This window comes from Leopardus geoffroyi, chromosome C2 (genome assembly GCF_018350155.1).
Source record: "Leopardus geoffroyi isolate Oge1 chromosome C2, O.geoffroyi_Oge1_pat1.0, whole genome shotgun sequence".
NCBI classification, from domain to species: Eukaryota; Metazoa; Chordata; class Mammalia; order Carnivora; family Felidae; genus Leopardus; species Leopardus geoffroyi.
Genome location: NC_059333.1, coordinates 110,282,457 through 110,303,456, shown reverse-complemented (window position 1 = coordinate 110,303,456; position 21,000 = coordinate 110,282,457). Strand labels below are relative to the sequence as shown.

General features: G+C 37.1%; 1 long non-coding RNA gene across 4 annotated transcripts in view; it reads left to right on the top strand.

Annotated features, from left to right (window-relative positions):
* Nucleotides 1-21,000, top strand: part of LOC123611366 — a 416,378-nt gene that overhangs the window by 98,481 nt on the left and 296,897 nt on the right. Inside the window, exon 1 of one of the 4 annotated variants that reach the window (XR_006718622.1) lies at nucleotides 16,544-16,554. The exons of the other annotated variants lie outside the window; for them this stretch is intronic. This is a non-coding gene — a long non-coding RNA (uncharacterized LOC123611366). Of the gene's footprint in view, nucleotides 1-16,543; nucleotides 16,555-21,000 lie in introns of those variants that run through there. 4 annotated transcript variants of the gene reach the window in all.

Below are 21,000 nucleotides of genomic sequence, written 5' to 3'. Positions count from 1 at the left end.
CCCCTGCTAGGAAGATTTCAGATTGTATTGTGTCACACGAGCACCCAATATTTGTTTTATTGAGTTGAACTAAACTGCCTTTGTAAACAAACAAACAAGAAAATGGTGAAGAAATAAAGATGTAGCTAGAATCATAGCATCCTATCATTTTAGGTCAGGTTCTCAATCTCTGAAAAAAATTTGGGTGTCTTGACCATGTTGAGACTGAGAGGAGTTTTTAAAGCATTCTAAATAAGGGGCTCTTGAAGAAACTAGGTATGGAAAAGTCTGAGGAAAAAGCGTTTTTAGGGTTTTGATGGTAAAAGTAAAGAGCTTGCATTTATTGAGTGGTCATTACATGCAAGGGTCTCTTCCAAATGCTTTCCGTGCAGCCACTGCTGAACATTTATGGGGTTTTCACATGGAAGTGAGATTAGATATGTTCTTTGATTCTCCATCTGAAGAAATTAGGACCATACTGTGCAAATTAGAAAGAGGCAGATTTAAAGTGAATAGATAAATTTTAAACCACCAGGACTCTTTGAAGTGGAAATGAAGATCTCCCAGAGTAGTGAGATTCCCTATCATGGGAAGTGTCCAAAGAACATGCAGGTTCTCACTGGCCTGGGACGTTTTCAAGATAATTCATAATTCCAGGGGCGCCTGGGTGGCGCAGTCGGTTAAGCGTCCGACTTCAGCCAGGTCACGATCTCGCGGTCCGTGAGTTCAAGCCCCGCGTCGGGCTCTGGGCTGATGGCTCAGAGCCTGGAGCCTGTTTCCGATTCTGTGTCTCCCTCTCTCTCTGCCCCTCCCCCGTTCATGCTGTGTCTCTCTCTGTCCCAAAAATAAATAAACGTTGAAAAAAAAAATTAAACAAAAAAAAAGATAATTCATAATTCCAATTGGCAGTTAGGCTGAGTGACATTGAAAGCCTCTCTCCATTCTGAAAAACCCATGATTCTAGGATCCATTTCTTGGATCTTTTTAAAGAAAGTAATCATTTTTAGAAACAAAAATGCAGGCTTTCAGTATTGAGATGTGGAAGTTATCAGTAAATTTAAACTTGTCCTACAATATTTTAGGACAGACATTAAAGTTGTAAGTTGCAGGCCAGTTTGTATTTGATTAATAAAACCAATAAAATACACTCATCTCTCTAAAACATAGCCCTATAAGAGAGTTTTTACTGTTAACCTAGCCGATGACCAACATACAACTCCCATCACTGTATTGAAGATGACAAGTGTGCTATGAGGCTATAAAATATTCTTTTGGTAGTGCCACTTACCTACCATTAAATACATGTAATATATAAATCTAGTTCTTTAGAGATTTCAGATTTTTCCCTCTCTCCTTCCCTCCCCTTCTCTCAGTCCCTGTTTGTGTGTCTCTCTTTTTGTTTCTTACGTAGTTCTTCCAGACACAGAATTTTCTTTTAGGAACTTGTGGAAACAGAAATGGTATGGAGGCAAAATATAATTAGAACTTTTTGTGTTCTCAGAAGAATTACAGAAATGGACTCTTTATCCTTTATTACACTCCAGCATCCTTAAAATGAGGATGCATCAGTACTTTTTTTCTATATTACTTTTAATATTTTTATTTGTAAAGTGACTTACAGTTAACTAAGAAATTTCACCCATGTTGTGATCATCTTTACTCTCAATAAAGTATAGTTGAATTCACAAATATTTGCCAGCATTCATTATCACTTGCCTTTTGCATATGATAACAGACCTTTAACATTTACAATAGCTACATTTCAGACTATTTCAGTGTGTACAAGGAATTACGATGGCATATAATTTCCCTCATAGAATTTTTTTTTCTGGTCAAGAACTATCTCTTTTTGGGAAGCTCCTAATTCTCTGCATTTTAGTCACCATCTTGAACATTTGACTCTGTTTCAGAGAACACTAAATAAAGAACAATGTTTCTGTGATTACAAATAGATTGCAACAAAATTTGTAGAGTTTGAGATGCTAGATTTACTCACCAGCTAAATGTCTCACTCTTACACAAAAGACTTGTCATGCACAAATTGGTAAAACTAGTGATAAATTAATACATGGCATGAACTTTTTAGATGCTTAGAAATACTCAACATGATGAATGGATGAATGTTGGATTGGGAATGACAAGCCCCAGCTGTGTGTCAAAGAAAGAACTGACTTTCGGTTTCTGGGAACTGCTTTCATGTTTGGAGTGTTTATCTGAAGTCAGTGTTGACAGGAACATAATATTTTATGGGGCTTTAGAGACTTTGATAACATGGAAAAATATTCCTTATGGAATCAGCAGAATAAAGAACTTGTTTCTGCCTTAACTCTGTGGTTCTGAGGCTGTGCATTTTATGGCCCCAATAGTAGTTGGGTTGTGAGTAATTTTTGAAGGAGACTCTGGAGGTTTGTCTGTGCTTTGGAGGAATGGCCTGAGTGCTTTAGAATCTAATGAAGTGTTTCTCTGAAGCTATCAAGATGGCTAGTATGGTGAACTTTTCCCAACTGAGATTTCATGTAAGAATAATCAGAGATAGCACATTGAGGGCATAGTAGGCTTTGTGGTAAAAATCTCAAATATCTGATGTCTTTCTGCAAAGAGTAAGATCGATTGCCTACAGGCACTGAGACTTTGTAATTCAAGGAAATAGATAAATCAGTTTCCACCATTTAAACCTGAGTTTGACACAAATCCCTAGATGTGTTATGTGCAATTTGCATCTAAGCATAAAAGTCACAGAATCATGACTCATTCTTCTTACCTACCTACTCCAGAGTTAGTGATTGATTTTTTTTGTAAGTCTAGAGAGCAACTATAATCCAGATGATGAGTACAGCTTTTTAAATTTTACTAATAAATTGTTTAAGAACTAAATCAGTATTGTGATATTTTCAAGCTAGTTTTTACAAAGACTCTTTACAGACTGTTAGGAATTTCATAGCATTTTGCTATTACCTAGTTGTGATGGGTGACTCAAAGTTAAAAATAAATGTGGTCTAGTGCATTAAGCTCTGTTTTTTGGTAATTATCCTAAACTGAGTGTCAGTCCATGTCATTATAAATAAAAGTTTAAAACACAGGATGAATTTTAAGAGTAGTCAGCATTATTAAACGCAGACAAAAGATACAGGGTCCCTGAAATAGCCCCATGTATTTTAAAGGAAAGTATTTTTATTTTTCCTTGGAAGAGCTTAAAGTCTCAATCTGCTGTTAGAATCAAAGGACTGCACAGCTGTAAAGGACCTTTTGGATCATTAGTCAATGCCTTATTTTGGAGAGTTGGAAACTGAGGCTCAGAGAGGCTAAGTGACTCACTCAAGGTCAGGAGCGAGCTAATGGAGAGCTGGCCCTGATTCCACGTCCATCAAGAATTAAATAATGCTTTAATTTCTTTGGCAGCAATTTTAAGAATATGAACTTTCCTGATTCTGATAGGCCTGTGGAAACTGCTTCAGACATGACTTTTTGGTGCTCTAAGCCTTTTTTTTCTTCCTCTTCTTCCAGGAAGAAGAAGATGAGGTCTGTCCAGCCTCATTTCCCTGCCTCTCTCCCTCCTAGCATATCTCTGATAGATTTTTCTGCAGGTCCAGACCCACCTGATTTATGGCTAGATATTAATGAGGGAGGATGTGTAATGTAGTCCTGTTTATCTTTTGCCTCCAGCTAGGGACACTTTGGCTTAAACCACCATCTCAAAACTGTTTATTTCCTCTTAGAAGATATCATTTGAAATCTTATTTTCTATAAAGAGTAAAAATCAATGAATGAAATGAATAATCCATCATTAGTTCATTTATTTAACAAATATTTATTGAGCAATTCCTGTGGGCCTGACATCGTGCTAGGAAGCGGAGATACAAAAATGGATAATCCATAGCACATGTCTTCAAAGACTTGGCAGTCTAGTTACAGGAGTTATAATAATATTGTGTTTCCTGGAGCACAGGTGAGGCTTACTTGATGCAAATCACCTCCCTCATACTAGGAAGCCCTTGAATGCCTTATGATTCACATCAAATGTTCCAAACCAAGTTTTAAAATTTTTATTTAACAAATACACAACACTTAACCATGTGCCAGGCACTATTCTAAGAACTTTACAATTGGTAATTCATTCCATCTTCAGTCAACCCTAAGAGGTAGGTTCTATTGTTATTCCCACTTAAAGATGAAGAAACAGGCACAGAGAAGTTAAGTAAATTGCCTAAGCCCACAGAGCTACTAAGTAGTGAAATTTAGGATTTGGCACGCAGGTAACCTGTGTGCATAGCCACTATGTGAAGGATGTGGACTAAATGAAGAGGGAGCACTGATGAATTCCGTGTTTAGTAATAAAAAGGGGAGGAGAACGGAAGGACATTAGAGCTTCTGGAAATTAAGAAATGATTCAGAGAATGAAAAGGGTGCTATGAGAACTTTTAAAGATTTGATGCAATTGTAATGTGTCCATATTTTGATATTTATGTTATTTTTTTTTTGTCTGTTTGCCTATAGTAAACTACAGAAAGATTTTTAGATAAAATCTGGTGTGCTTATTTTGGGATTCAACAGAAAACAGGCCAGGAAAATGGCAACAGATTTTCTTTTAAAGCTTCCCCTTTTCTTTGATAAGTATCATCACTATCCACTGAGTCTCCCCAACCAGAACCAACAGTCTATCATAATTGGACACTCATTGATATCACCTGAGGGGAACTTTTAAAAATCCTGGTATTTGGGTCAGAGTCTGGCCCAATTAAGCCAGAATCTCTGGGGTGGGAATTTTCTTTTTCTAAGCTTCCCAGGCAATTTCAGTGTGCAGCTGTGTTTGGGAACCAATAGCTTTAAGTGCATTTCAAATTTTAGCATGCATCAGAATCCCCTAGAGGGCTTATTAAACATAGATTGTTGGGCCCTATATCCAGAGTTTCTGATTTAGAAGGTCTGGAGTGAGGTCAGAGAATTTATATTTCTACAAAGTTCCCAGGAGATGCTTATGCTTTCTTCCTGGGTACTCTGCTTTAAGAACCCCTGGCTTGGAGCACCTGCGTGGCTCAATCCGTTGTGTGTCCGACTTTGGCTCAGGACATGATCTTGTGGTACGTGAGTTCGAGTCCCATGTCCGGCTCTGTGCTGACAGCTCAGAGCCTAGAGCCTGCTTTGGATTCTGTCTCCCTCTCTCTGCCCCTCCCCCATCTCAAAAATAAATAAACATCCAAAAATTTTTTTAAAAAAGGAACCACTGGCTTAACCACTTTTCCATACTCTATCACCTCCCCCTTTTCTTAAAGCTTATTTACTTATTTTGGGGGGTGGTCAGAGAGAGAGAGAGAGAGAGAGAGAGAGAGAGAATGAGAGAATGCCAAGCAGGCATTTAATGTTTATTTCTTCTTGAGAGAGACAGAGTGTGAGCAGGGGAGGGGCAGAGAGAGAGGGAGACAGAATCTGAAGCAGGCTCCGGGCTCTGAGCTGTTAGCACATAGCCGACGCAGGGCTCAAACCCACAAACCGTGAGATCATGACCTGAGCCGAAGTCGGACACTTAACCAACTGAGCCACCCAGGTGCCCCATTGAACAATTCTTTAGTGAGGATTTCAGCAAACAGAAACTTACACATGATCATTGCTAATGTAATTATCACTGTAGTGATGTTTTTTTTTTTAAGTTTATTTATTTTTAGTAATCTCTACACCCAATATGGGGCTCCAACTCACCACCTCAAGATCAAGAGCTGCACGCTCCTCCTACTCAGCCAGCCAGGTGCCCTGTAGTGATTTTTGGATACAGACTGCCTTCTGAAAGAAATTAAGAGCTTTTTAAATCTTAACATCTAAAAAAGTTGACATGTTTTCCAGAACTGGATGTTGTAAGTCACTATATGAACATAATTTAAAATATTTAGGTTTTGATTCTCTTCATTATAGTCAGATACACTTTGTATGTGCATAGTGGAGTGAATTGTGGTCTTTCAGTAATGGGATGTATTTATGATACTAAGCATACCATTCAGGGGTGCCTGGGTGGCTCAGTCGGTTAAGCGTCCAACTCTCCATTTTAGTTCAGGTCATGATCTCACAGTTTTGTGAGTTCAAACCCCATGTTGGGCTCTGTGCTATCAGTGCAGAAGGAGCCTGTTTGGGATTCAATTTCCCTCCATCTCTGCCCCTCCTCTTTTCACTCTGTCTCTATCAGATAAACAAACTTAAAAGAAGCAGCATACCATTTAAAACATCCTCTAACTTTGGCAGTGAAGTTTTATATAAATTGTATATAAATTGTGAGAAATTGACACATTCTCAAATTGACATGAGGAAGAAACTAATGATGTGTATATTTTTATTAAAAAATTTTTTAAAGTTAATGTATTTATTCTGAGAGAGAGACAGAGAGCACAATCAGGGAAGGGACAGAGAGAGAGGGAGAGAGAAAATCCCAAGAAGGCTCTGCACTGACAGTGCATAGCAGGGCTCAAACTCAAAAACTCATGAGATCATGACCTGAGCCAAGATCAAGAGTTGGATGCTTAACCAACTGAGCCACCCAGGGGCCCCAATGATGTGTATTTTTTAAATCTCAACTTAAAACTCTAAATTGTTGTGAGCTCTGACTAGAGTTAACCACAATTACATATAATCTAAATCTTTGAGTAGAAAGGGTTTTTTCTACTAAGGGTTTTCTTCTAGGGGTTTTTTGCATGTTGATTTATATTTTATTCAAGTGATTTTCCAACTTTATGTGTATCAAAATCAACTAGAGACCTTTATAATAATTCACAAGCTGTCCCACACCAAACACAACATATCAGAATCTCTTGGCGAAGGAGCACAGGCATCTATATTTATAACAAGTTCTCAAAGTGATTCTGACACATAAAAAAAAAATAATAAAGCTGTTTTGTTTTCTCATTATAAACTTTTCAACTACCCCTAAAAGGGACTTATTCAACACTTAAGAGAGAGGTAACGGGGCGCCTGGGTGGCTCAGTCGGTTGAGTGTCCAACTTCAGCTCAGGTCATGATCTTAAGGTTCATGAGTTCAAGCCCCGTGTCGGGCTCTGTGCTGACAGCTCAGGTCCTGAAGCCTGCTTCACATTCTGTCTCCCTCTCTCTCTGCTCCTCCCCCACTCGAGCTCTCTCTCTCTCTCTCTCTCTCACTCTCTCTCTCTCTGTCTCTCAAAAATAAATAAACATTAAAAAAAAAGTGAGAGGTGACTATTTACTAGATCTTTGTTGCATCCTCTGTACTGTTGAATAATAATAATAACCATCCAGAAAGATAGGTTATTGGTCTTCTGAATTGTATTTCAAGGAGAATGAGAGTGAAGAAAGCCCTTTGTCAAGATCTGAATCCAAGTGACACTTTTGACTATAATAATCTCAAGAAAATGAGCCAAGAACAAAATGGTGGCCATTATCCATTGTTTTTTTTTTTTTTTTTTTTTTTTTTGCTATTAAGCTGCCGCAGAGTCAGTCTAAATCTAGGTTCCTATACTTCAGGATCATTAAATAAACTAATATTTAAGTTAATTTGTGATGCAATGATACATTTCTGTCTTCTTAAATACATGAATCATATTTTGATCAAAATGTTGTCTCAATATGTTCCTTTCTGTCAGTACATAACTAATTCTTATGCCCAAGCTTAGTGTAAAACCCCAAAGATACTACTTGATTCAATGTTCTTTTTGGGGTAAACTTTACACTCTTAGCCCAATCACACCCATGTGCATACAGGGGATGGATGGACAGGCAAAGTATGAACACTCACAGTGTCTGTTTAATGCTTTGCTCTGCCATGCAGAAGAGTAAGGCATGGGTAGAAATTTAGTTTTGATTTAGGATGTAACTGAAAATTTTAAAAGGCAACATTACTCTATCTTTTTATATCCTTAGTTTATATAAAACTGCACACAAGGTTTAAAACAAAAGTTTCTGGGGTGCCTGGGTGGCTCAGTTGGTTGAGTGTCCAACTCTTGATTTCAGCTCAGGCCATGATCTCATGGTTTGTGGGATCAAGCCCTGTGTTGGGTTCTGTGGTGACAGCATGGAGCCTGCTTGGGATTCTGTCTCTCCCTCTCTCTCTCTGCCCTTCTTACATTCATGTGCATGCACACGCTCTCTCTCTCTCTCTCTCTCAATAAACTAAAAAAAAAAGTTTCCTATTTTCTTAATATGGTAGACATTTGTTTTTTTGCTACCCAGCATTCGTTCTCTTACCTGTGGTGAAACACCCCAATTTTCCCTTTGGGGAATTATTTCTCTGTTGTGTGCAGCAATGATGCTTCTGGTATAATCTTAATTTACCACATTTCCAAGAAGATTCTACTTTGTCTTTTCAGCAGTACTAATTTGGGATGTTTCCCTGGTCAAACATATAATTATAATAACCACTATTTATTGGGCAACTCTGATTTGCAAGACACTATAAATATTTCAGTATGTAACTCTCAAAAATAAAGACTGCTTTTAAAAACATAATCTGACTAAATCTGCAGTTGAGACTTCGAATTGTATTTGCATACTTTATTGTACATGAAGAGGGACAAAAAATTGATCATTGCTTCACATCAGACAAAAGGAAAATGTCTGAGGAAGCATTTCCTAAGTTTGTCATTCTTCATTCATTATGGACTCCATATTTCCCAAGTGAGCTTGATTGCCTAAAAATATTAAGAAGCCACATGGTAATGACAGTCAGTTTTACCAGACATCTCAAAGTTGTGATTATTTCTTTGTAATAGAACATATAAGCAATGAAATGAATATAGAAAGAAATGGTAGCAGAATCTGAGAAGAGATAAGAAAAGGAATGATATCCTATCTAGGAAGATTCACAAATCATGTGGTTGCCCTTTTAACACTTCACATGATAAAGGTAGATTCAACAACAACAATAACAATATCAATCAGGTAGTGATTGTTTACTATCTGTCAGTCGCTATTAATACCTTACTCACTTACTGCATTTAATTTTCAGAGTGGCCCAGAAGGTAGTAGGTACTCTTTCATTATGCAGATGAGAATAAAGTCTGAGAGAGGTTAATTGCTATATGATGTATCACTCAGCTAGTTAGTGGTGGAGCGGAGATTGAAAATCATATTTGCCTGAATAAAAGGTTCATAGTCTTTCTATTAACACTACACTGTCTTGAAATTGCCTTAAGAGGGTAAAAATGTATTTATTTTTCATGCATTAATCCCATCTCGTATTCCTTTTTACTTTATGTTGCATTAAAACAAAATATAATTTCTGATATTTATCTAACTACTTGTTGGATATTCGGAAATTACTAAATAAAATTAGTATATATATGAATAAAAATGTATACTAATATACTATAGTATATTAATATACTAATAAAATTAGTATAACATGACTTCAAAATAAGTAATTTCATTTGTTTGCCATAATGTGTGTTCTAGCAGTCAGAGAAAATGTCAATTTTAATCTTTACTTTGCTTGAAGCATTGTTAACTAAATTAATACATTCACATTTATCCCATGAAAGTTTTCAGACTACGATGAATAATGTGCTTTTCAAATATAATGTAGCAAACTATAAAATAGGGCATAATTAGGTTGAGTGAGTTATGATGCTTAAAATCCAGATCTGTCATAATGTCAAATAGTAAAAGGGAATGAAGCCACATATACAATGCAGAATCATTTATCTTTTATGAATCTGGTGAAAAGAGTACTAATGAGGTCTCTAAAATACCTTTGGAGAAGATAATATATTATCTTTGGTGTCCCATCACTGAAAACACATTGACACAGGAAAAAGAAGTTATGATAAACTTGAAAAATTAAATGCTAGAACTCTAGAGTTTGAGACATTGGGAAAATTTTGGTTGGCGATCACCACTTAACTACTTCTTAGTTTGGATCACCAACATACTTTCTAATAGTCAAACTAAGTCAGTTTTGCATAATGCTAGAACATCTCAATATTGTTGAATAAAATAATTTTTTTTGGAAACATTTTGGTTAAATCTGATTTAAAAGGCTGCAGCTGATTATTCCTGTAAAGTACTGAAATATTTAAAAAAAATATTCTGCTTTTCTGTAAGCATTTGTTATTTATTATAATCGAAAGCTTTAATCGAAAGCCATTGTTTTGATGGCTTATTAAGAGGTTTTGCTACACCAGTGATAGACATTAAGTTCTAATGGTAAGAGCACCTTGCTCCTCTAAAAAATGTGCATGGCATTGGCCCTTTAAATAGCAATAATCAAGAAATTTTTATTTTAAAATGGTTCACTTGATTAATCAAATTCCTTTTTCCTTAGAATGATTCTTCTAAAATATGCCCCCCCCCAAATAAAACAAATACAAAAAACAAACAAAAAACACCATTACCAATTGTTTTGAACTGAACGTGTCTTCACAAAATACGTATGTTGAACACTTACTGCCAAGTGTGGTAGTATTAGGAGGTAGGGCCTTTGGGAAGTGATAAGGTCATGAGGTTAGAGGCTGGATGAATGGGATTAGTGCCCTTGTTGTTGTTGTTGTTGTTGTTGTTGTTGTTGTTGTTTTGTTAAAAAAATTTTTTTAAGTTTATTTATTTACTTACAGAGAGAGCACACATGCACACAAGCTGGGATGGGTCAGAGAGAAGGAGAGACAGAATCCCAAGGTGGCATAGAGCACAATGGGGGGCTCAAACTCAGGAACTGCGAGATAATGACCTGAGCTGAGATCAAGAGTCGGAGGCTTAACTGACTGTGCCCCCCAGGGGCCCCTTATGCCCCTGCAAAAACAGTCCTCAAAGAGCTCTTCACTGTTTCTATGTGAGGATAGAAGGTGACCTTAGCTGTCTACAGCCTCAAAAAGGGCTCTCACCAGAACCTGATCATGATGATACCAGGTTCTTAGACTTCTATCCTTCAGAACTGTGAGAAAATCAGTTTCTGTTGTTGATAAGCCATCTAGTTTATGGTATTTAAAAAAAATTTTTTTAACGTTTATTTATTATTAAGAGACAGAGCGTGAACAGGGGAGGGGCAGACAGAGAGGGAGACACAGAATCAGAAGCAGGCTCCAGGCTCTGAGCTGTCAGCACAGAGCCCGACAAACTGCAAGACCATGACCTGAGCCGAAATCGGATGCTTAACCAACTGAGCCACCTGGGCGCCCCTAGCTATGATGTTTTTAATAGCACCCCAAGCTAAGATACCAAGTACATTAATTTCCCAAGGCTGCCATAGCAAATTTCCATAAGCTTGGTGGTTTAAAACAACAGAAATTTATTCTCATAATTCTGGAGGCTAGAAATATGAAATCAAAATGTGGGCTGGGCTGTGCTCCCTGCTAAAATTTCTGGGAGAGAATTTTTCCTTGCCTCTTCCAGATGCTGGTGTCCCCAGGCATTCCTTGGCTTGTCACTGCATCACTCCAACTTCTGTCTTTGTCTTCACATGGTCGCGTCTTCTCTCTGTGTGTCTGTCCTCTTTGTGTTTCTTTTAAGGACAGTTGCCATTGGGTTTGATGCCAACCTGGATAATTCAGGATATTCTCATTTTGAGGTTCTTAATTACATCTGCTAAGATGCTTTTTCTAAATAAGGTAATAATTATAGGTCCCAGAGGTGAGGATGTGGACATATTTGGGGAGGAACCATTTAACCTACTGTAATAACTTTACCCAAACTTTATGTTTAGAGTTCAAAACTGGGCTTTGGGATCTGAAAACTGTGGAATCAAGTATTGGCTCCACCACCCACTAGCTGTGTTACCTAGTTCAGTGTGTGCATTTGGAAATGAAGAATGATTAATAGTGATTACAGGGAGTTGATGGATATAAGAATTTTGGTATGAATTGATAATTGACCTTTTTCTTGTGTGGTAAGTGGATTTCTTTTGACCATCCACATTTTACTCTTGATCTCTCTGTGTCATTTGACATCATTGACCACTTTCCGTTTCTTGAGCATCCTGACTTTCTTAACGTCTAAGACATCACGCTTTCCTGATTGTTCTGTATCCCTCTGATTATTCTTTTTTCTTTTTTGTGCTTTTATTCTGCATTTTAAATTTTGTTTTCCTAAGTTTCCTAGGACAGGCTTACTCTTTAATTATTCTCTATACTTTCTCCAGATGACTTAATCTATTCCCAGGATTCCAATTAACATCTGATTTCTGATGATGCTGAAATCTACCTCTCCAGCTCAGATGTATTCCCCCTCAGCTAGATACCTGTGACTGCCCCCTCAGCTTCTACACCAGACTTATCACCTCTAAATCTTCATATTTCACATTCAAAGCTAAACTATAATTATTTGATCCGGAAAGAATTGTCATCTGGAAATCTATGCTTTCCTTATAGACTTACTTATTGTTACTCTCCAAACATATTGGCCAAGCATTAGTTCCCCAAATGTGTCATGGGTTTTTTTTTTTTTGCCCCTTCTTATCTTTATCCATACCTTTCTCTTGCCTGGATTGCTCTTTCCAAATTTTGTTAACACTGCTTATTGCTCACGAATTAGGTCAAGCATCACCTCATTCCTTAAGGTGACCATTTACTCTTTTCTTTGTAACCCCACTGAATCTTATACCTATTCCATCACATCAAATAGGAGTTTTTCTGCTTCATTAAGACTATGAACTCCCTGAAAGATAAGGGTCCATGCCCCATTCATTTTTGGATCTTACTTTTTAAAATAGTATCTAGCACACAGTACTCAATAAACATTCATTAAGGCCATCTTGCAATTCTTTTGTTGTGCTTAGCTTATTCTTTTTTTTTTTTTAACATTTATTTATTTTTGAGAAAGAGAGAGTGAGTGCAAGGGGCAGAGAGAGGAAGATAGAGGATCCAAATTAGGCTCTGTGCTGACAGCAGAGAGCCTGATGTGGGGCTTGAACTCATTAATTGTGATATCATGACCTGAGCTAAAGTTGAATGCTTAACCAACTGAGCTACCCAGGCACCCCTGTGCTTAGCTTATTCTTACAAGCACTTAATAATACCAATAATAACTAACACTTACTGAGAACTACTGTTTCAGGCATCAGGCTTTTAAGATGCCTTTTAACGAGGGCGCCTGGGTGGCGCAGTCAGTTAAGCGTCTGACTTCAGCCAGGTCACGATCTCGCGGTCCGTGAGTTCCGCATCAGGCTCTGGGCTGATGGCTCAGAGCCTGGAGCCTGTTTCCGATTCTGTGTCTCCCTCTCTCTCTGCCCCTCCCCCGTTCATGCTCTGTCTCTCTCTGTCCCAAAAATAAATAAACGTTGAAAAAAAAAATAAAAAAAAAAAGATGCCTTTTAACGATTCCTGCCTGCTGGTATTCATGTCCATGTATAATGCCCCGCTTTAACTATGGGTTGGACTTTGTACTGTGCTTCTAATGAATAGAATATAGCAAATGTGTCTAGCTCTCACTTCTGAGATTAGGTTACAAAGAGAACATGAGTTCCATTATGTTCACATTCTGTTGTTTGATCTCCTTGATGAAGCAAGATGTCATTTGTTAGCTGCTCTGTGGAAAGTCTCACGTGACAGGGAGCTAAGGCTGGCCTGTAGCCAATAGCCAGTAAATTTCTCAGTTCAACAATCTGAGAGGAACTGAATCTTGCCAACAACCACCTGAGTGAATTTGGCAGCTGATTCTTCCCCAGTCAAGCCTTTACTGAAGCTCTGGCCAACATCCTGATTGCAGCCTTAGAAGTGACCCTAAACTAAAGGACATAGATAACTACATATGGATTCCTCACCCAGAAAGTATGAGATGACCAATAGTTGTTGCTTTAAGCTACTAAATTTTGGAGTGTTTTCCTACTTAACAATATATAATTCAAACCCATTGTTTCAGGCAATTCACATGAATCAATTAATTAATCCTTACAACCTTATGAGGTAGACACTCTTTTAAACCCCATTTACAGATGAAAAAAACTGAAGTTAGTTTTGGGCCTGGACACAGCTTAACTGCCCCTCTGTTCATGTCTCAGAAGGCTATAATCAAGGTTTTGTCCCAGGCTACAGTTCTAATCTTGAGTTCAAGGTCCTCTTCCAAGCTCTTTAAGGTTGTTGTCAGAATTCAGTTCTCTGTGGCTATATGATGAAGAGTCCCATTTTCTTACTAGCTGTCATCCAGCAACCATTCTCAGCTACTGGAGGGTGCCCACGGTTCCCTGCCACATGGTTTCCACAGATAGTTCACAACACGGGTGTTTGCTTTCTACTGGGCCATCAGGAGAATATCTTCTGTCTCTAGACTCAGCTTATCTGATTATAATGAATTTCAGTAGTCTTCCTTTTGATGAACTCAACTGATTAGAAACCTTAATTACATTTATAAAAACCCTTTTGTCACATAATCATAGGAGTGAAATTCTATCCTATTCATAGTTTCATCAAGGGCATAGGTCATTAAAGATCATTCTGGAGTTCTTCCAACCATATATGTTTCTTCTAGGTTTTCATTAAGCCTGTTTTTATATAGTTGTAATAATGTAGCACATTTAGATATGTATACCCTACTTTGAACTTTACCTTATCACAAGTATTTCCCATTATTATGTAGGCTTCATAACCATAAATTTAATGGGTTTATAATGTACAATATAAAATTAATTTGACAAATCTTCCTGGTACACTTTCATGTCTCATTCTGGGGAGATTAAGATATTTAATTTTGAAGTGAGACAGTTTTTTAACTTTTTTGTCTGTTATTTATAAGATGGAGATAGTCAAACTACTTATTTCATATGATAGTCTTAAGATTAAATGAAATGATGCATATAAGATGCTTAACATAATGACTGCCACATAATAAGCTTTTAAATAGCATCAACATCATTATCATTTCTTCTGACTTCATTGTCATTTTACTCTAGATTCTTGTAGACCTATTTGATATAGAAATTTCTTCTTGAGGTCAGTAAGAATGCAGAAATATTTGCAACATGAAGCAAAATAACCAAATGGTAATTTGAGTTTTATTTACTAGCTGTGTGACTTTAGGTAAGTAGGTCACTTAGCTTTCTCTCTATAAAATGGACATAACAATATGTATCATACAGTTTCTTTGATAATGTATGTAAAAGAACAAATACAAGTGACATAATTTATACTCAGTAACTTAGTTTATTCATCTTGAAAGCTCATTAAAATATCCCAAGGACTTTGTACACATACTTAACAGTAAACATCTTTATTATATGATCCATATTTCTCTTACATTCAGAGCTTATAGAAATAAAATAACTTATAAACGATGGATTATACAATTAAGGAGAGTTTGATTTGAAAGGAATAAGACAGCTGTTTTAAAGTAGTTTTTTTTAAAAGCAAGCAAGATTTGTAAATCAGTATAGGTACACAGAATTTTGTAGTTTCTATGTTTCTTAAGGATAATTTAAGTAAATATACATCTATTGTTAAAAATAGTCACTTTTGTTAATAAATAACATTTCTCGACAATTTTCCCTGTGGATTTTTATAGGGAGTAAAACATTTTCATTCTGGGGTGTGTGGATGGCTCATTCAGTGGTCATGATTTCACGGTTGTGAGATCGAGCCCCACAATGGGCTCTGTGCTCAGTGTGGGGCCTGCTTAAGATTCTCTCCCTCAGTTGCACTCATGTGCTCGCTCTCTCTCTCTCTCTCTCTGTCAAAATAAATAAATAAATAAATAAATAAATTCTGTTAAAAATGAGCTTCTTTAGTTAATAGTTAATATTTACCATGTTTACATTACAATTAGTTGCTATATTTTCAGTAAATTCATCTTTATTTTTCATTGAGGTTTGTTATATTCTAGTCTTAAACATTCACATCGAAACTGTGGGCTAAAATGCTGAAAAGTTCAATAAATCATTGGCATGCTAATTAAATTCAGTATTATTGGAATCTTTTAGTTCCTTTTTTACAGGAAGAAATCTAAAGATAATTGATGGAAATATGTTATATTTAGAGAAACATTTAGGTCTATCTCCATTATAAACGCAAAAACAAACCAGCTTATAAGTCAGAGCACTAAGGCTGATTTTGTGAGAAAAAATCTCATTGGTAATTTGGAAGTTTGTAAATTTAGTTAAAAGTATCTTATTTCAGTGAAACTGTTCATAAAATGGGAATTTCTCAAACAATCTTTTGTACTGTTGATGATGTTGTGTTACATTAGACAAGTGATCACTTAAGAAGACAGGATTCTGTTGGCTGTTGGGCACACAGCATGGTGGGGCGCCATTCTGTGTTGGCTAAAAGCAGAGGGTCAGAATGGCTCTGTGTGAACCTGCTGCTTGGTATTTAAGTTTCCTCAGTTACAAAATGGGGAGTACATTGTCACTTAAAAGGGTTTTGCGAGAAAACAATGAGATCATCTTTATAGAATGCTGAGGGTTAGTATATTGTAAGTGCTCAAAGTTAACTTTTATTCCATTACTGTGATTTATGGAACCATCTTCATAGACAGTTTCTGAAATGCTAAACCATTGCTTTTCTAATGCCTCCCTAATGGCATTTCTTTGAAGAAAACCTGATAATATTTAGTCATTAAATTGAACTGTGGCTGCCAGATCACAATTCTGTTGGGATTTCTCTATGCTTTAGTGCCAATCCTCATTCTAGATGAGCATGAGGAAGGGTTTAGTTGGCCAGAGAAGGGACTTTAAAACTGTTTCCTTTTAAAAATTAATGGATATAAATCTCCCCAAAACCATTCATGCAAAAGTTTTTTAAAATATTGTGATGTTCATTATATAGAGGAAACTGTGGGGGTAAAGACTGACATTTATCCTCTTCATCTTCTGCTCTATGGAACTAAGTGAATTATATTCAACTTAGACCAACTCCTGTTGTTCCAAAATTATGCATATTTGTAACAGTTTCTCTTCCATAGGAAAGGTTTCTGGCACCCTGTAAAGTCCTGTAGTTATATTCCTATACCTCTGGGAAATACTCCTGGCTCTGCCTTCCACTTTCCCTTAGTCATGTGATTGCTCTGTTATATTGTTCCAAGTTCTTCTATAGCTATGCAGATTTTTTGTACTGGACAAAAGAGGCATTCTGATTCTCGTTTTACCCTTAGATAGTCTCTCTTTCAGTTCTTCCTCTTAGGTGCTACGTTCTACAGCCCACGGACCACCATTCTTCTCCATTCCTAGCCCTGGTCCCCAGAAACTTGGTTTTGGTAAATTATCCCAGAGGGTATTCTTGCCTGCCCAGAGACAGAGTTAGCAAGCATCCTAAGTCTTGAGTATTCCAGCATACATATTGTCTTGAATAACTTATGTAGAGTGGCCCACGGTTGTGTGAATGAGGTCTTCAGGCTCAACTTTAGCTACTAACCTCCTTTACCAACCAGGAGAAAATGAGATTACCCTGGAATACTGGATACCTTTGACTGATGGTAGCAAGATTATAACAAATTCCATAAATGTCTCAAGTGAATCCAACCATACTTTAGGGCTTTGATTTGGAACTACACAGACCTCTTGATACGGTGAAACAAAGTTTGGTGGGTATTTCTGAAGATCAGACTTTTAAGAGTTAAGGAAATATCTAGAGATGATTCCCCCCCAAAAAAAAATTTTTTTAATGAGTTTGTTCTGTATCATACATTTCCTCTGACCCAGCCCTCTTGCATCTAGCTTAGAGGTACACTTTTTAGAGAACTTCCCAGCCCAAGGATAGATGTCTTCTGTGGAATATGAAACCATGTCCCCTAAGGCAGTACCAGTATCATAGTTAATAGCTCTGTAGCTCCAGTCTAAATTATCAACACCAGTTACTAAACTGGCACATTTTTTTGGAATACATTTTTTCTTCCATGTATTTCATTGGTAGGCTTTGTGGGAATTACAAATGTATGGATATAGCTCTTATTCTTGAGCATATCATGACCCATGAAAATTCACAGAAAAGTGAAGAAACATGTTTTTGTGCTCTAAGATATCAGAGAAGGAAGTGATCATTTCAGGTTGGGGGCAAATGGTTTTATGGGTGGGATATGGCTGGATAAAGCTGGGGCTTGAACAGTATTGAGGGTTTGCAGATATGGTAAATATTGGATGGGGAATATTCGGAAAGATTCACGTTGCAGCTGCAAGAAAGCTGATTATATAATTTTTATGCTTGAAACCATCGAGTGTTTACCAGTTGTGCTTCTTGAACTTGAATGTGCACATACAATTAAACAATTCAGATTCAGTGGGTCTACAAGGCAGCCTGAGATTCTGCATTTCTAACAAGTTTTCTGCTACCACTGCTGGACTCCAAATGAAACTTTGAGAAACAAAATTCTATACTGGGGTTGGGGGTAGGGCAAACTACAGCTCACAGACCAAGTCTAGCCTACCACCTGTTTTTTAATAAAGTTTTATTGGAACACAGGTACATTGATTCGTTTGCCTATTGTCTATGACTGCTTTTACACAACAGTGGTGGCATTAAATAGTTGTGGCAGGGACCATATGGCCCACGAAGCCTAAAATTTTTACTCTTATACTTTACAGAAAAGGTTTTGCCAATCTCTTGAGTATACAATAGGATAAAATCTAAATTATTTTTTTAAATATTTAAACATTTAATAAACATTTAATAATATTTTTAAATAAAAAATATTTTTTTAAAATTAAACATTTAAATATAATGTTTATATTTATTTTTGAGACAGAGAGAGACAGAATATGAGCAGGGGAGGGGCAGAGAGAGAGAGGGACATACAGAATCTGAAGCAGGCTCCAGGCTCTGAGTGTCAGCGCAGAGCCCGACGTGGGGCTGGCAATCATCAACCATGAGATCATGACCGGAGCTGAAGTCGGACACTCAACCACCTGAGTCACCCAGACACCCCTAAATTCTTTAGGAATGTATGCTAGGACCAACAAAATTTGCCTTCAGTATAACTGTCCAACCTATTGCTCTGCACTCTGCCCCTTTAGAGTAGATTACTGCCATATGATCAATTTGATGGTACCCAAACCTACATGGTCTATTTCATTTCTCTGCATATACCTTTTGCCTGAAATTTCAGGATAACATTTCAGGATAACATTAGTTATCCTCTCATTGCTGACTCACTCATCTTTCTTCATTCCTTATGATACGTCTTCTGAGAAGCTTTCTCAAGGCTGGGCTAGATTTTTGCCTATGCTTACCATTGGACCCAGTATTCCTCTCTGTCAGAGCACTCATCTTTATGTACAATTCCTGCCTCTTGGTCTGTCTATCTCATTGGAAGGCAGGGATTGTGTTTCATAGTGCACAGTATATAATAGATGTTCAATAATATCTGAGTGGTTATTGGGAAATAAGGTTGTGAAACAAGAGTGGTGGGAAATAAGGTTGAACATAATAGGATGCAGCACAACAAGGATGACGCTGAAACCAGACACAAGAACTTGCTTTTCTTATTTCAGGTTAGCAATTCTCCAAATGACTTCTAAGAAATTCTGAGACTATGAAATGCTCTTTGAAAACAGGTCTTCATGGTCAGAATATTTTCAGAACCTCAGAACAATATGTCCTCCTTTTATAGATTCTTAATACACAGATTTTACAGTAAAGAAACCAGTTTCACTTTGTTTAATCCAGGATAATTCTAACTTTCTTGACTGGAATATTTTTCTTTGTTGAAGTAGGAAGTGCATTTTGAGGAGCTTATACTCTATGGAGTTCACTTTGGGAGATGTTGATTTGGTAACACATAGCCTGAAAGTCTATAATTGAAATGATATTCTATGAAGACCCTTCTGGCAGATGTAGAGTGCATGCTTTGGAGAGAAAGGGAATGAGGCACAAAGGTGTGCTCTGAAGTTAGGTATGGGGTGATGAAGAACATATATATGTATATCATGCCTAATTAGGAGGGTCAACATTTTTTTGACTACTTCCTCCAGTGGGTAGCTCTCTAATATAAACAGCAACTCATTTTACATACTGGAGGGAGGTTTGCTTTGGTAAAGCTATTTGTTTTTCCGTGTTTTCTTAATTAGCAGCAATTCTCAGGTTAGAGTAATCTGGTACACATTAGTAACAGGGCATCCAAAAGTCTAGAAATATTAGAAGAACAGTTATTCTCATATCTTTAATTTCAGAAGTATGCCATCTGAAAATATAATAAGCATGATATTTGAAAATCAAACTAACATTGTTTAACACTAAGTTTGTCCTATGTTTCCTATTTTGCAGACGTCCTATAGAATATTATGCATTCATTGTCTGGCATGCTGCTAAGTGGGAAATGGGTGATGTAGGGACAATAGCTATAGGTGAAAAACAGTTGGAAATTTTCTGTGTTTTTTTTTAATTTTTTAAACATTTATTCATTTTTGAAAGACACAGAGAGAGAAACAGAACTTGAGTGGAGGAGGGGCAGAGGGAGGGAGACACAGAATCCGAAGCAGGCTCCAGGCTCTGAGCTGTCAGCACAGAGCCTGATGTGGGGCTCAAACCCATGAACCATGAGATCACAACCTGAGCCAAAGTTGGATGCTTAACCAACTGAATCACCCAGGCGCCCCTATAGTTGTTTTTTTTTAGTGGCAAGTTTTTAATTGGATTTTAATATTTATTCTGCATCTATCAGAGATACTGGGATATTGGCAAAAAATCTAAGAGTGTTGTGTTTCCCAAACTATGTTGCATTAGTAATTCATGAAGTGTTATAATACACACACACACACACACACACACACACACACACACACACACACTCACACACATTTGGAACATGCTGGTTAGACAGAATTCTTTACTGCAGGAATTCTTTGGGCCTCCATATATAATGTGCATTGTGAATCTGCAAGAAGAGATTTTTAACATGCCGGGTTTCTTAAGATTATTTAATCATGGAATCTTTTTGATATGAAATACCATATACCTTCACTAGTATTTTGTGGGATACCATTTGAACACTGCTGCACTAGTATATAAAGATGCCATATATCCTTAACAGAATTACTATACAATTGCAACAGAGGGCAGCTTCAGAGCCAGAATGATATGCTGGCTCTACTACTCCGTAAAAATGTGACCTTGGGCAAGTTGCTTAATCTTTTGCAAGTCAGTTTCTGCACATGTACAATTG